Source organism: Echeneis naucrates, unplaced genomic scaffold (assembly GCF_900963305.1).
Source record: "Echeneis naucrates unplaced genomic scaffold, fEcheNa1.1, whole genome shotgun sequence".
Lineage (NCBI taxonomy): Eukaryota > Metazoa > Chordata > Actinopteri > Carangiformes > Echeneidae > Echeneis > Echeneis naucrates.
Window position 1 is genome coordinate 113984 of NW_021780169.1, and position 8771 is coordinate 122754.

Below are 8771 nucleotides of genomic sequence, written 5' to 3' on the forward strand. Positions count from 1 at the left end.
CCAAAGCTGACCATCCGAGTAGCGCCAGCCATCCAAGACAGGTCAGACATGCACGCCGTCCGGGACACGCCAGACATGCCAGCCTTCCGTCCGAGACGCACCAGCCATCCACGACAGACCAGACATGCCAGCCGTCCGAGACACGCCGACCGTCCCAAAACTGTGAGACAACAAACAAAATTCACAACTACCTTGTTTCAACATTTATTTTTCCATGATCATGTAGAATTCTCATGTTGACAAGTGTTGAATTGAATATTTGTTTACATTTCTCATCCCAAAGCCATCCGTCCAGGACATGCCAGACATGCCAGCCTTCCGTCCGGGACACGCTGGCCGTCCGAGATGCGTCAGCCATCCAAGACAGGTCAGAAATGCACGCCATCCGAGACACGCCATTCTGGCGTATCTCGGACGGCCGTCTTTGGGATGACAAAATGTAAACAAATATTCAATTCAACATCAGAATTCTACATGACCATGGAAAAATAAATGTTCAAACAAGGTAGTTGTGAATTTTTTTTGTCTCACACTTTTGGGACGGCCGTTGTGTCTTGGACGGCTGGAATGTCTGGCTTGTCTCGGATGGCTGGCACGATTCGGCCGGCCGGCGTGTCTTGCGTGTCTGGGACGGCCAGCGTGTTTTGGATGGCTGGCGTGTCCGGCGTGTCTCGGACAGCCCGTGTGTCTGGGGCAAGAAGCATTTCTGGGGGGTATGGCATGTCCGGGACCCTCCATTTGTTATAATACTGCGCCATTGATAGTTTTATTCTCTCAATATCCACTGTAATCTTGGAACCTGCAGTGTACATTTACACGCCATCCGTTACAAGGGAGTCGTGGATAGGACTTAGGCGCAGTTTCTTCCTGGAACGAGCCCTTTTCTCTCCATCACCATGAGCTCCTGTGATGACAGTGAGGAACTGGAACTTTGCGCCGCTCACTCTCCGTCAGGTGCTTGGCGGCCTGAGAACCAGAGAAAACAAAGAGAAAGCATGAGAAAAAGTATGACTTGGGCTCAGGCTCAATGTGACTCTCAGTGTCAGTTTTGCCTACCTGGGTGGCCACCCTGCTGCGGATTGCATTAAAGCTGACCGGGCCCTTCAAGCCGGCGTCTGGCCAGGTGCAGGAAGTTGACGGGCTTCAGCTGGTGTGTCTCGGCTGACACACCAGATACGCCAGCCGTCCCAAAACTGTCAGAAAAAGTTGTGAATTTTTTTTTTTTTTTAATGATGATGTAGAATTCTCATGTTGAAATAGTGTTGAATTGAATATTTTACATTTCTCATCCCAAAGCCGTCCTTCCGAGGGACGCCAGACATGCCAGCCTTCCGTCCGGGACACGCCCGCCGTCCGAGACGCACCAGCCATCCAAGACAGACCAGACATGCCAGCCGTCCGAGACACGCCGACCGTCCCAAAACTGTGAGACAACAAAAAAAAATTCACAACTACCTTGTTTCAACATTTATTTTTCCATGATCATGTAGAATTCTCATGTTGAAAAGTGTTGAATTGAATATTTGTTTACATTCCTCATCCCAAAGCTGGCCGTCCGAGGCACGCCAGACATGCCAGCCTGCCGTCCGACACGCGCCAGCCATCCAAGACACGCGAGACATGCCAGCCGTCCGTCCGGGACACGCCGGCCGTCTCAGACACGCTAGACGCGTCAGCCATCCAAGAAATGCCAGCCGTCCGAGACACGCCAGACATGCCGGCCGTCCCAAAACTGTGAGACAAAAACAATTCACAACTAGAAAATTCAAAGAAATTTTGAAGTGCCACGGGTCGGCGTCCCCTCGCACGTCGTCCCCTCGCCCCTCGCCTGGACGAGCAACCCACGTACCGTCATGCTGTCGAAAACCTTCCTGCTGAAATTTCCGTTCGGAGAACCGATTGAGATTGATTCAATGAGTGTGTCTTTATATCTGTCTCTTTGTATGTTTGTGTATATGTGTGAGTGCGTGTCAACATCTGCCTCTATTTCTGTCTGTGTACATGTGTGAGTGCTTCTGTCTATCTGACTGTGTGTATGTCTGTGTATATGTGTGAATGCATCTGTCTATCTGACTGTGTGTCTGTGTTTATGTGGGAGTACGTTTGATCTACACCAACAGCTGCACACAGACCTGAGCTGAGGGACCTGCGGTTGCCATGGTGATTTGAGAATTCAGTCTGGTCAGAGCTCAGACTTTCCCCAAAACTCTCCCAAAAGTGGCTTTTGACCACCTCCCGAACTACTTCAAATTGCAAGCAAACCGTAGCTCCGGTCCGAAAAGCGAAAACACCGTGAGAGACAGAAGAGTCTGCAGATTCCGACAGTCTTTATTTGATTTGAAAAGTCCTTAAAATGAGCGTGTAGGGACAGTGCGAAGTCAGAGTGAAATTGTTTTTAGGAAAACCTTAGGCCAAACCTCGGCCCTCTGTGCTTATAGCCCGTGGCACTAAATAATAAGTATGGACAAGATTAAGTAGTGCCTCGTGCTATGCTTATAGCCCGTGGCACTAAACTGAACATTGAACATTGTTGTTGAAATAGTGTTGAATTGAATACTTGTTTACATTTCTCATCCCAAAGCCGGCCGTCCGGGACACAGCAGACACGCCGGCCGTCCGGGACACGGCAGCCGTCCCAGAACTGATTGAATATTTTACATGGCGCTAAGTTTTGCACGTTTACATTTTAAATGCATTTTCTCGAAATGTTGAAATAAAAAATAAATAAATGTTTGCTTAAAAGCATGTAATTTATATGTCCTTCTTTGACACATCCAAGCACTCATTCATGTATATTATAACCAATAGAAGGCATGACTGTTTGGAATGTTCCAAACAGTCATGCCTTCTAAAATATGGGTTTTTTTCCAACTTCAAATCTATGGCAGAGTTAAGTTTAGTAGATTATAATATGGTATATCCAGCATTCTCACCTACATATAAGATTAGATTAGATTTCCTTTATTGTCCCACAATGGGGAAATTCACATTGTTACAGCAGCGAGATTTTTAACTTAACAGATAGAGAGAACACCAAGCAAACAACAGAGACACACAACAGCAGGTAGTATATTACCCATAGCAGCAGTTGTAACTGGGCAGTTAGAAAAATATTGCACAGTATTATTTATTTTCACACTATCATTCTTAGTTTGTGTGTGGTAGCAGCAGGAATGAAGGACCTACAATATCGCTCCTTCACACACTTGGGGTGAAGGAGTCTGTGACTGAAGGAGCTGCACAGTGCTCGGATGGTGTCCAAGCCGAGTGTCCTGCATCGGGTGGGAGGCATTGTCCATTATTGATGATAGCTTTGCTATCATCCTCCTCTCTCCCTCCACCTGCATTGACTCAATGGGGCAACCCAAGACAGAGCTGGACTTGATCAGTTTATCGAGTCTCTTCCTGTCAGCTGTAGAGATGCTGCTGCTCCAGCAGACCACTCCAGAGAAGATGGCTGATGCCACAACAGAGTCAAAGAAGGTCTTCAGGAACGCTCCCTGCACTCCAAAGGACCTGAGTTTCCCGTGTTTATCTGGAGGCGGTTCCACTGACACCAGTCCACAAAGTCCTTGATCGGGTCTCTGTATTCCCTGTTATCGTCGTCATGGCAGAGTCGTCAGAGAGCTTCTGCAGATGGCAGTGTGCAGAACTGGGCCTGAAGTCTGCCGTGTACAGGGTGAACAGGAAAGGAGCCAAGGCTGTTCCCTGTGGAGCCCCCGCACTGCAGACCACCATTTCTGAGACACAGTCCTTATTCCTCACATACTGTGGGCGGTTGGTGAAGTAGTCTTTAATCCATGCTGTGAGGTGGTGATCCACGCCTGACAGCTCCAGCTTGTCCCTCAGAAGCAGAGGCTGGATGGTGATGAAAGCACGGGAGAAGTCGAAGAACGTGACTCTCGCAGTGCTTCCGGGCCGTTCAAGGTGGGAGAGGGCTCTGTGCATGAGGAAGATGACAGCGTCTTCCACACCGATGCTGGGCAGGTAGGCGAACTGCAGCGGATCCATTGATGGTCCCATCAGCGGGCGAAGATGGACGAGGACCAGCCGTTCCAGTCATCAGTCTTCATCAGGTGTGATGTCAGCGCCACTGGCCTGTAGCTGTTGAGCTCCTTCGGGTGCGGCATCTTTGGCACCGGCACCACGCAGGATGTTTTCCACAGTTGTGGAGCTCTCCCCAGCTGCAGGCTCGGGTCGAAGACGAACAGAGTTGGTCTGAGCAGGACTTGAGGAGCCTGGAAGTGATGCTGTCCGGACCTGCATCCTTTTTCACCTTGATCAACTGGTCACCAGCGATGGACAGATCGGGGCTCAGGGGCAGGGATTGAAGTCCCCAGAGATGAGGAAGAGGGCATGTGAGTGCTGTTACTGTGCTATGATGGGCTCTAAATCCTGACTGAAACTCTTCAAACAAACTGTTCCCATCCAGATGCTCGTGTAGTTGTTTTGCTACAGCTTTCTCAACGACTTTAGAAATAAATGGAAGCTTCGATGTGGTTCTATATTTTGCCAAAACATCTGGATCAAGATTAGGCTTTTTAAGCTGGGGTTTGATGGCCGCGGTCTGAAGTGCCTGAGGTACATAACCCAGAAATAAAGTCAGATTAATCAAATCTAGAATGAACGGCTCAATTAAATAAAACATCTCTTTAAAAAGGCTAGTTGGTACTGGGTCTAATAGACAGGTTGACGGTCTGGATGATGAAACTATAGAAGCTAGCTCTGAGAGATTCAGAGGTGAGAATGATTCCAGATGTAAAAGAGGCGTTGCAGCTGATTCAGGAGTTGCTGTATTCAGTAGGAGATTTTTATGTAACGTAGGCAAGAGCTGATAAATTCTTTCTCTGATCATGAGAATTTTATCTGTAAAAAAGTTAATAAAATCATCACTGCTTAGAGCTAAGGGGATCACTGGTTCAACTGAGCTATGGCTCTCTGTCAGCCATGCTGAGTAATATAAACTTCTAGCACTGCTGAGAGCTTTTTTATATGTTTTTAGGCTATATCTTTCCAGGCTCTGTGAGACTCTTCTGACTTACTGGAACATCAATTTCTTTCTAATTTAATCTAACCATATAGCTGAATTTATTCCTCAATGCTGTGGAGCCCATTAAAGTAAACCCAAATGTAATAAGGTAATGGTCAGTCAGGAGACAGTTTTGAGGAAGAATCGTTCGCTTGTCAATTTTAATGCCATATGTTAGGACAAGATCAAGGATATGATTGTAGAAGTGAGTGGGTTCATTCACATGCTGGGAAAAGCCAATTGAGTCTAGTTGGGAAAGAAACCCAGAACTAAGGCTGTCGCTTTCTACATCAACATGTATATTGAAATCTCCCAGTGTAATGATTGTATCTGTACTGAGTACTAACTCTGATATAAACTCAGAAAACTCTGATAGGAATTCTGAGTACGGACCAGGTGGACGGTATACTGTAACTAACAGAACTGGTTTTTCACCTTTCCAGTCCGAGTGGGAAAGACTAAGAGTGAGGCTTTCAAAAGACCTGCAGCCAGATTTTGGTCTGGGGCTGATTAATAGGCTTGACTGAAATATTGCAGCCACCGCCCCTCCTCGACCTGTGGTACAGGGATATGAAAGTTAACATGAGTTGGGGGTGTAGCTTCATTAATGCTAACATGCTCACCGGGTCGGGGGACAAACACAGTTTCTACAGACCCAAACATAGACAGAGACTCTATTCTATTCTCGGCAGGTAACCGCTCTGACTGAGGTGCAGAGGAGCATGTTAAACACCGGCTCTGCCTCCTGGTCTCAACTCGGGATTGTCAGGGTTACAATGCTCTTTGTCCACCTTGACCTTTTAGCTAACGCTAACGCTGTTGATCAGAATTGGGAAGAGGTGTAGATTAGAATTTGTATTTACTCGGTTTAATTCCACATCATAATTTATTAGCCTTCTTTTTTTTTTCATGACATGCTCATCTATGCCCTACCGATTGTGACAACTTCCTGTCCTGGCCATTTCTGAGACAGCGACGTCAGGTGAAGGTGGCTCAACAGGTGTAAGGACTGATTGAATGGTAAGTTGATATATTTGCGGCTGGAAATGTTTGTTTTTCATGCCTGTGCTTCATGTAGCATGTGTTTATCATTTACCGACTTCCGCTGTCTTTTAATGTGTTTAAAATTTCGTTTTCAGGTCATGCTAGTTTACAAGCTAATGCTAATGCTGTAGATCAGATTTGGGAAACACAATTCTAATGTAGATTAGAATGTGTAATTACTTGGTTTAATTCCATATTCTCATCTATCACTTTCACACCATTGTCCATTCTGCTGCATGTGTGCCCTACTTTGTTTACAGGAGCAACAGCAGGAGCAAATCAAGGAGGAGGAGGGGCAGCTGCAGCAACAGGTGGAGGAGCAGCAGGAGCAGCAGAAGGAGGTGAAGGAGCATCAGGAAAAACATGAGGAGGAAGAGCAGCAGCAGGAGCAACTCAAGGAGGACGAGCAGTTGCAACAACAGGGGGAGGAGCAGGAGGAGCAGCTGCAGCAGGTGAAGGAGCAGCAGGAGCAACATGACGAGGAAGAGGTGCAGCAGGAGCAACTTAAGGAGGAGCAGCAGCAGCTTCAGAAACAGGGGGAAGAGCAGCAGGAGCCGCAGAAGGAGGTGGAGGACCAGCTGCAGCAACAGGGGGAGGAGCAGCAGCAGCAGGAGAAAGACAAGATGGAGGAGGAGCAGCTGCAGCAGGAGAAAGACAAGATGGAGGAGGAGCAGCTGCAGCAAGAGGGGGAAGAGCAGCAGGAGCAGCAGAAGGAGGTGGAGGAGCAGCAACAGGTGAAGAAGCAGCAGGAGCAACATGAGGAGGAAGAGCAGCTGCAGCAACAGGGGGAGGAGCAGCATGAGCAGCAGGAGGTGAAGCAGCTGCAGGAGCAACATGAGGAGGAAGAGCAGCAGCAGGAGCAACTCATGGAGGAGCAGGAGCAGCAGAAGGAGGTGGAGGTGCAGCAGCAGGTGAAGAAGCAGGAGCAGCAAAATGAGGAGGAAGAGCAGCAGCAGGAGCAACTCAAGGAGAAGGAGGAGCAGCTGCAGCAACAGGGGGAGGAGCAGCTGCAGCAACAGGGGGAAGAACAGCAGGTACAGCAGAAGGAGGTGGAGGAGCAGCAGCAGGTGAAGAAGGAGGACGAGCAGTTGCAGCAACAGGGGCAAGAACAGCAGGAACAGCAGAAGGAGGTGGAGGAGGAGCAGCAGCAGGTGAAGGAGCAGCAGGAGCAACATGAGGAGGAGCAGCAGGAGCAACACAAGGAGGAGGAGGAGCAGCAGAAGGAGCAGGGGGACGAGAGCGAGGACAAGCAGCTGACAGGCACCTCCAACTGTGTCACTGCATGGGAGTCACCTGGTCACTCCTCCCTCTCTTCCCCCTGCTTCACACCTTGGAACACTCCCGAAAGCATAAGCAGTTCCCCGTCCAACAGCTGTCAGGACAGTCCGGACACCATTCAGAGGGACAGCTGTATTGAATGGGAGCCACAATTTAGCTCCTCCCTCTCTTCCTCTTCCTTTACAACTTGGGACAGTTCAGAGTGATTCACAGTGTTTTTCAGTGTTTGCAGAGCTTATTTAGGGTGACGGTTAACCCTAGCATTGAAATGTCAAAAAAGAAATAAATGCTTGCTAAAATCATGTCATTTGTATGGTTTTCAATGGGTCATATCATAGATGAGAATATGGACATCTCGTAGATGAGAATGTGGAATAGTCCACTTTCTCGTGCTTCTCTATGCCCCGCCCACTGTGACAACTTCCTGTCCCTCCCCTATAATTAGTGCTTCTCGCAGCCATTTCTGGGATGGGACGGCTCAACGCGGCTTGTAGAAACAAGCTTGATGGTAAGTTGATGATTTTGCCGCTAGAAACGCTCGCATCTCATCGCTGTGCTTCATGCAACATGTTGTTGTTAGTGTTTACCGACTGCCGCTGCCTTTTAATATGTTAAAATGTTGTTTTCAGGCCATGCTAGTTTACGAGCTAACGCTAACGCTGTAGATCAGAATTGTAATTGAATTGTAATTACTCGGTTTATTTCCACATGATAAGTTATTAGCCTTCTTTTTTTCATGACACGCTCATCCACGCCCTGCCCACTGTGACAACTTCCTGTCCCTCCCCTATAATTAGTGCTTCTCGCAGCCACTTCTGGGATGGGACGGCTCAACATTTGTAGAGGCAAGCCTGATGGTAAGTTGATGTTTATGCTGCTAGAAATGCTCACCTTTCATCACTGTGCTTCATGCAGCGTGTTTGTTCGTGTTTACCGACTGCCGCTGCCTTTTAATGTGTTAAAGTGTTGTTTTCAGGCCATGCTAGTTTACGAGCTAACGCTAACGCTGTAGATCAGAATTGGGAAACACACGGTCTGATATGTAGATTACAATTTGCAATTACGTGGTTTAATTCCATATTCTCATCTATCTTCTTCACATCATTGTCCATCCTGCTGCATGCGTGCCCTACTTTGTTTCCAGGAGCAGCAGCAGGAGCAGCAGAAGGAGGTGGAGGAGCAGCAGCAGGTGAAGGAGCAGCAGAAGGATGTGGAGGAGAAGAAGCAGGTGAAGGAGCAGCAGGAGTAACTCCAGGAGGAGCAGCAGGAGTAACTCGAGGAGGAGCAGCTGCAGCAGCAGAAGGAGGTGGAGGAGGAGCAGGAGCAATATGAGGAGGAGCAGCAGCAGCAGGAGCAACACAAGGAGGAGGAGCAGCAGAAGGAGCAGGGGGACGAGAGCGAGGACAAGCAGCTGACAGGC

The 8771-nt window shown here is 48.2% G+C and overlaps 1 long non-coding RNA gene across 1 annotated transcript; it reads left to right on the plus strand.

Moving 5' to 3' along the window:
* Window positions 1-7822: 7822 nt before the first annotated feature.
* LOC115038648 (uncharacterized) lies at window positions 7823-8553 on the plus strand. The gene is made up of 3 exons (XR_003840556.1): window positions 7823-7859; window positions 8149-8208; window positions 8496-8553. It is a non-coding gene; the product is annotated as an uncharacterized LOC115038648 (long non-coding RNA).
* The last annotated feature ends 218 nt before the right edge of the window (window positions 8554-8771 follow it).